Source organism: Charadrius vociferus, unplaced genomic scaffold, assembly GCF_000708025.1.
Source record: "Charadrius vociferus isolate BGI_N301 unplaced genomic scaffold, ASM70802v2 scaffold257, whole genome shotgun sequence".
NCBI lineage: Eukaryota > Metazoa > Chordata > Aves > Charadriiformes > Charadriidae > Charadrius > Charadrius vociferus.
Window position 1 is genome coordinate 1,001,637 of NW_009649473.1, and position 7,281 is coordinate 1,008,917.

At 48.4% G+C, this 7,281-nt stretch overlaps 1 non-coding gene across 1 annotated transcript; it reads left to right on the plus strand.

Annotated features, from left to right (window-relative positions):
* The first annotated feature begins 5,557 nt into the window (after positions 1–5,557).
* On the plus strand, positions 5,558–5,640 carry TRNAL-UAA. Its single transcript has one exon. It is a non-coding gene; the product is annotated as a tRNA-Leu (tRNA).
* Positions 5,641–7,281: the final 1,641 nt, after the last annotated feature.

Here is a 7,281-nt window from a genome sequence, read left to right on the forward strand (position 1 = left end):
CATGCTAATTCCAGGCATGTGCTGAGGCGCTCCAAGCTGAGATCGCAGACATCTGAAGGCGGGTGCCCCCAGCCCACGAGAGATGTGGTTACACTGTCAGCTGGGTGCTCTCCTTGATAAAACTGTATCCCCTCACTTCCTACATTCATTCACTTGTCAAGAGCAAAGACTCGTTTTAACACTGTGGATTCTAAATTTTCTCTGATGTAATTATTGTTTGACACTGCAGCCCTTCCAAGCACCTTACATAAGGAAAAAGAGAGAATTAAATATGAGAAGCCTAAAAATAAAACTATTAAAAGGAGACAGAAGCTGTTTTGTGAGCAGTGGGAATGATGTGGTGCCTCTGGGAGAGGATATGTTGAGCCAAAGGAGATGTTCTGCTTTTAGGCAGTGCCTTTTATTATATTTCAGTGAAGTTCTGTGCTTTTCTGAAGTTCTTAGGTGCAGCGCTTTTAGAAATGAGCCTGTTCTTTCTCTTTGCTCTCACAAAAACCACGACTTTCATACTATTTCCCAAGCCAATCTTCTTTTACAGACTGCAGCCAAAATTTCCCTTCCCTAATTAACCCAGAATGGTTTTTGAAGAAGTTTTAGCCGCAGAGAACATCAAATTTAGCTCTTAGCCTGGAGCCAAGCTCTGGGCTAAAGAACACATGTCATTTTAGGAATTCATGCAGATGCGCCTTGACATCTGGGATGTGATATGTTGCCTGCACACTTCCCCGTCGAGATAACAAGCTGTAGTGGCCACTGCTGCTGCTGCAGGTGGAGCGCAAAAGGTTTTTCCCATTCATTCCAACACATTTGTCCAAGCTACGTAAATAATTTCAGGAGACTTCTTTGACACAGGCAAGCCTCTTCTGTTGGTATTTGTCCATGTGATAACTCAATTGCCTCGTTTCCCCTCTGGATTGATTCTGAGAGTAGCGTGCTGCAGTGTTTCCTAGGTTATGAACCTGTAAGGGATGGAGTTCTCTGTTGAGCCTTCGTTTAGCACAGCTAGCTCCTCTGTCATGTGCAAAGGCAGCCAAAAGTACGCAACGCATATGTTTTTGCATACGTATGTGTTGTATACATAACACGTAAAGCCTGGTTTACACACGCCTGGTAACCAATATATGCTGAAATTCAGGTATGGAGAGCAGGGCTGGAAGGGGTCTTCAGAGATCATGTGCCTCATGTCAGGATCATCCAGGTTTCTCTCTCTGCAACGACTGTAGAAAAACTCTGGCTGACTGCATGAGGCAAGAATAGATGAGTGTGCACTGAATGTCTCATTTACATCAGGTTCCTTTATGACACCATGATTTGGGCACTCAGCATCTGAGGCATTAGTATCACAGCGCTGTGATCCTCAATGTGTTCTTGAGCCTTCTCTTCTGCACAGCTGTGACTCATTTTCTCTGTGTTGTAAGTGATGGTGTTTGGAAGAGGCATGGAACAGCGACAGGGAGAGATGGGTCCATGATGGCATCTTTCACAAAATCTAGTCCAGACTGAACAAAGGTAAAGCCTTGATGAGCTACACGTGCATCTTGTCCAGAACATCGATAGGAATAATTGCATGAGGGGAGGTAGTGACTTTGAAATGCTGAACCATCACCATTCAATCCAGACATCTCATTATGAGCCCATTCAGAACCAAAGTAGAAACAACAGTGTGAAGCGTAAGTACTTTGAGCCCTCAGGATCAATTTTTTGAGAAACTGTCTGTTGTCCAAGAAATATTTGTGGGAAATAACTGGGAGAATAATTTAGACTAGCAATAGGTTGTGGAAAATTATAAACAGCTGGGAGATCATTCCTAAGCAGGAGAAAGTACGCAAATGCATTATTTGCTATGACTTACTATTTTAGCTCTGGTAGCTGTATTGCTTTTGGTTTGACGGGGGTTTTGTTGGTTTTTTGAAAGAACTTACTCATCAAAGAAAACATATTTTCCCTCTGGGATAAATAACCTCCTGTAATTGCACAACTCCACTGGTTTTTAATCCAGTGTGTGTGCCCACAGTAAGTAGTCTTTGGTTTTCTGGCCAAATATCAGTATTTGCAAGCTTCGTGGAAAACCTTTCCTCTTGAGCTATAGAGCACCACAAAGTTTGTAGTTCCACAGGGGCTGACTCGAACCAACAAGCAGCAGGGCGTCAGGTCAAATTCTGCAGAGTGTAAGCTTTCACCCATAGGAATACAACATGTATTTTCTGGCCATTCTGTAAGGAAAGCCTTCTGAATACAAAGTGAGGCTGGCTTGATTTCCTGAACTGTCCCTCAAGAAGGAGGAAAGATAGGAAGGAAGAGTGATCTTCTTCTGTGCTTGCTTGCCTGTTTATTCTTAAACCTACTGAGGACCAGTTAAATAGTAATGTTAGCCTGTTCAACTCTTCTTTTAGTCAATGAACTCTGACTACTCTCAAAATGTGGTAGTTTACAGTTATGTGTGGGACACCAATAGTGTATTTAAAACCTGACAAAGTCCAAAGAGAATTATCATTAACTGCTACATGAACACAACACAGGAGCCCTGTTGCTATAATCAGCATGAAGTTTCCCCACCAAGCCTGCTGCGCAAGGTGGAGCCAAGCTGTCATCTCTCGCTTAACCTAAGACAACCCTGGTAGGACTGGTCTGTGGCAAACATTTTGGGTCACTTGATGCTCGTGCTGGTTGTAACCCACACGCTGAACTGGTCTCGTAGCAGGGGAAGGGCATAAGAGGAGCACAGAAGGGAACCCTGTCCTACTCTTTCGCTTTTCCAACTAGTTCTTAAAGCGATGATGCAGAGATTATTTTTGCCCCTCCACCAGTAAAGTGGAGAAGTTTTGGCCTGAAACGTCTTAAAGTGCCCTTTTTACTCTACCTTGCTCATAACTTTAAGGTTTTGGATTTTTTCTTTTTCTTAGCCACTTTTCAGCTGCAGTATTAGCATGTGGGATGGCAGTTGCCTCCAGTGACTATTTAAATTAAACACTACTGAATAGACACCGAGTGCCATGAGATCTCTTTTGGAGGGAGAAAAGGTGAGAGGAGAAACTGCTTTCCAGTTAACGTTGCCAATGTGTTTCTGAAGCAAAGGATGACACCTTTCTGATTTCAGGACATTATTAATGTCTTTCTCTTAGAGAACATGTGTTCTAAAAGCCTGTAGCCATGTCACCTTCAAGCTGTCATTTTATGGGGATGCTGCAAGCGAGGTACAGCGATATCTCATTGCCCTGTGCCTCGTCCAAGCCTCCCTGTGGCAGCACAAATTCCAACCAGGGTGTCAGCAGTGAGAGGGCTCTGGAAAGGCTGAGGAGGCTGAGGGGCTTTGGGAGGAAGGGCAAGCAGTGCCCAGCAGCTGGCTCATGCTCAGGCCAGCTGCTGGTCCCTCAGCACGGGGTTTTTTTTGCATGGCCTCCTCCTAGCTCAGCAGGATGGAGAGGCTCAGGTCCTCAAATGGGTGCAAGTGGGCTCTTAGCCAGGCAGGCACTGGAAGCTGTTTCAACACAGACATTTATGGTGAGCTCAGGGATGCTCAGGGGGGGATGTGGCTGGGAGAGAGTGGTCCCTGGAGAGGGCATGAGATGTACTGTGCAGCCCTGGCTGTTCTGGGCCAGCATCTCCTTTCCTTGCCTGTGCTGAGAGGATGCCACAGAGCAGGAAGCATCTGTCAAGCCTGGTCTCTCACACGTCCATACCACTCCCTCCACACATGCCTTAAACCTGCACTGGAGCGTGATTCCACCACTTTATTCATCCCTCAGGCTGCCAATTCAAGTAGCGTTTCCCAGCCTGGACCCAAAGGGTTAAGGTGGGATGTTAACTTCAAGGCTTGTTGTGCTGGGTGCTATGGGGATCTGAGCAGTGTGGGTCATGGATGTCCTTTTGGGCAGGTCCCTTCTCTCCATGCTGTGAAGAGCAGATGTGGCATAAAAGCTTCCTTTCGGAGAGGGCATGATTAATCTTTGCTTCTTAGAGGATGACAAATATATTATATTCGCCGACATGCACACACATTCTCTTTGCCTGACGCGTGACCCCTGTCTTATTGCCAAGCGTGCGAGGTCCAGCTTTGTAAACGAAGAGGAGAGCTTTGCAAGCTCATTAATGCTTTGAAGTCGCTCATTAGGAGCAGATTCCTCAGAAGCTGGCGAGCGCAACACCCTTTGTGAGCACGGCTTCATTTGATATTAATGCGGGTGCTGCAGCTGAAGGCATCCAGGGATGTTGAGCTGCGATTCTGCATACATGGACCAGCATGGCAGATTGCTGTGACTGTAACGCAGAGGGTAAAAAAGGGAGGCAGGGAAAGTTGCTGTCCCCTCTTGGCACCTAAGTGGGTGAATTTTCCTCCTGGTAGGATTTTTGTGTGTGAATAGGTTGACCCAGTCCTCTACTGAGCTGAGGACCTGCAGCATCCTCCAGTGGGATGCCTGGGGTCCTTCTGCCTTGCTTCCTAGCACTTCTGGAGGCCAGGGTGACCCCTTCTGACTGAGAAGCTATGTGTCACCCTCTTTCGAGACCTGGAAACACTCCTTTATCTGGCCAGTGCCTCTCACCTCTGCAGCAGCCAACCGCAAGCCCTCCAAGCAACTCAGCTACCCCAGGGCACAGTCCTGAGCAGCCCCTAGGGAAGCAAGGAGGGAGCTGCTCACATCTTCAATCAGGACAGCCTGGCCAAGCGTGTCTCCAGCAGACAGGATCCACTGGTGAAAGGGCCTGGCCAGGTTTCTCTGTGTGGACATCACCGGGGCTGTGACTGCACAAGCCTGGTGCAGGGAGCCAGGTCATATGGGGATCCTGCGGGCGGGGGAAGGACTGAGAACAGGTTGCAGTGTCCCTCCAAAGCAGTGGCAGCCCCATGTGAAGGTGCTGGCTTGCAAAGAGTGAGGATGGCTGAAATCAGGGACAGATATTATTGGACTCCTGTGGCTTAAGGGCTAAAGACCTCCTGCACAGAGGCACCTGGGGGCTGTGGGTTTGAATCCCATGTGATTCAACAGAGGTTTTTGTGTTTGGTGGGTTTTGTTTTGTTTTGTTTTGTTTTGTTTTTTTTTTCCCAGATGACAGAAAAAAAGCTGTATGTCACCCTGAAGGAAAAATAAAGACTCCCCTGCCCCACAGTCTTTCCCAGCGAAATGTCCCAGTAGAGTCCCAAATGCAGACAGGAGAGGATGAGGAGTGAGACCTGATGTGGAAGGACAGTGATTTAACGGCGTGGTATGTCTAACTGAGTGCTGATGGGCTGTCGGAGATGCTCCCTTCCCCCTGGGCACCCAGCGGGGTCCGGCTGAGACCCTCCAGAGATGCCCCTCTTGCACCAGAGTCCCTGATGTCATTATCACCAGTGACTATGGTCCTTGCAAAGGGACACAGGGGCTGTGCCATCCTCCATGGCCCACGAGACCTGGTGCCTCCCAATAATGTTCCACCAGTTTGCTGGTGACATAAAAGAAAGCGAAGAAGGAAGGTGGTGCTGGGCTCAGGAAATGTCTTGGGATGGGACTTCAAAGGCTTGATGAGGTGTGTGCCCTCCAGGGGAGGAAGTGGTGGGTCAGGGGAGGGCTTACAGCCCACCAGGATGGCCGAGTGGTGAAGGCGTTGGACTTAAGATCCAATGGGCACATGCCCGCGTGGGTTCGAACCCCACTTCTGGTAGGAACCTCCTTTTTTCTCTTGATCCAAACCCCCCACCCCAGCATTTAGACCATCGGTTCAGAGCAGGGATGGGAGCTCTAGGCCCTGTGCTTGGGGAGCTGAGGCCATTCAACACCCCAACATGAGGACCCTGGTGGGACTGAGCCGCTCTGTTGTCCAGGCTGAACATGGAGCAAGATGAGAGCCTGTCCCCGTGGCACACAGGCTATGGCTCTCGTTCTTCATGCAGGGAGTGCTGGGACTATCATGGGCTTGAATCCCACACAGTCCAGAAATAGAAACTTGTTTTTCCCATGGCAGAAATAGAAGAACCTGACTACCCTGAAGGAGGGGAAAAAAAGGCATCGAACTCTAAACAACTCAGGCAAGCCGCAAGTGGAAACCAGTGCAAACAAGTGGGTTCAGGGAGATGGGTTTGGGGTTTGTGGAGGCTGCTCCACACCAGCTTCTCTTGCCAGCTCTGTTCCATGACCCCACACCCACTGCTTGGCTCATCCAAAGTACTATTTGGCACTCTCCAGGGGGATCTGGCAGTGCCACAACCCCCTGGAGCAAGCCAGCATGGCAGGAAGGGGCTTCTAACACTTCTGGTTAAATCTGGGAAATGCATGGGAAACTGAGAACTGCTTCTCTGTTGCACAGCATCGCAATGCCGTAGCCTGTCTTGGGCTGGTACCTACAAATGCTCATGAGATTTTTTGCTCCCTTCTGTGTGTGCGTGGATGGGCACCAGAAATTTTCCTCAGTGAAGGGTTGGCCTGCTGGACCCACGGAGACGCTGTCAGGTTTTCATTTGGCTGCTTTGCTCCAGCCTGAGGCCAATCGGAAATGTCCTACTGCTGGGACATGATTTGAAGTGATGGTGTTAATTTGGTTAATTAGGATTCCTGGGTAGCGTGCGCTTCTTGCAAATCAGCTTACCATTGTAGTATCACTGCAAAGAGTTATCTGCTGGTGCATGGGGTTATGTATGAATTTATGATTATGATGTAGGACCATTAATTTCATTTTTGTGGCAGATGATACAGCTCAATTAAAAGTTGCACGTTAAGATCTTTGGCGCTCTCTGATATATGGGAATCAGACGGTGGCCTACAGGAAGGATTACAGGGCCTGTACGAGTGGCCATGTAACAAATGGGGCAGGACCCAGAGGAGAGGACATGGGAGGAATTACTCTGCTCCTCTCCCATTTGATTAGTGCTGGGGGTGAAATTTTGTGCATATCTGCTAGAGCTGGCTTGTTGCAACTAACCTCAGTCATTAAGTGATGCAAAGAATGACAAATACATCTTTGAGAGTATCCCAGGGGGTCTAAGCAGCACTGCGGGTCAAGTCTTTTGCCTCTGATGGCCTGGAGTCAGACCGCTGTCTAGTTCATATGTCAAAGGCATTTGGTGGCCTCTGCTGAGTTCAAAGCTGAAATCTCCTCATTTGAGCTTCTCTGTTGATCCATAGCTTGTGTTTTTTCTACCCCAGGGGTATGGGTTCTGGTCTGTTCCTGTTCCCTCGAGGATGTTTATCCACTTTGCAAAACTATTGGGCAGACAGAGCATCATCTGAGGGCACCAAGCGCTGAATTAACAGCCTTTGTATCGCACAGCCTGCCCGAGTCATACGGCTGGCTGGGGCCAAATGTTAA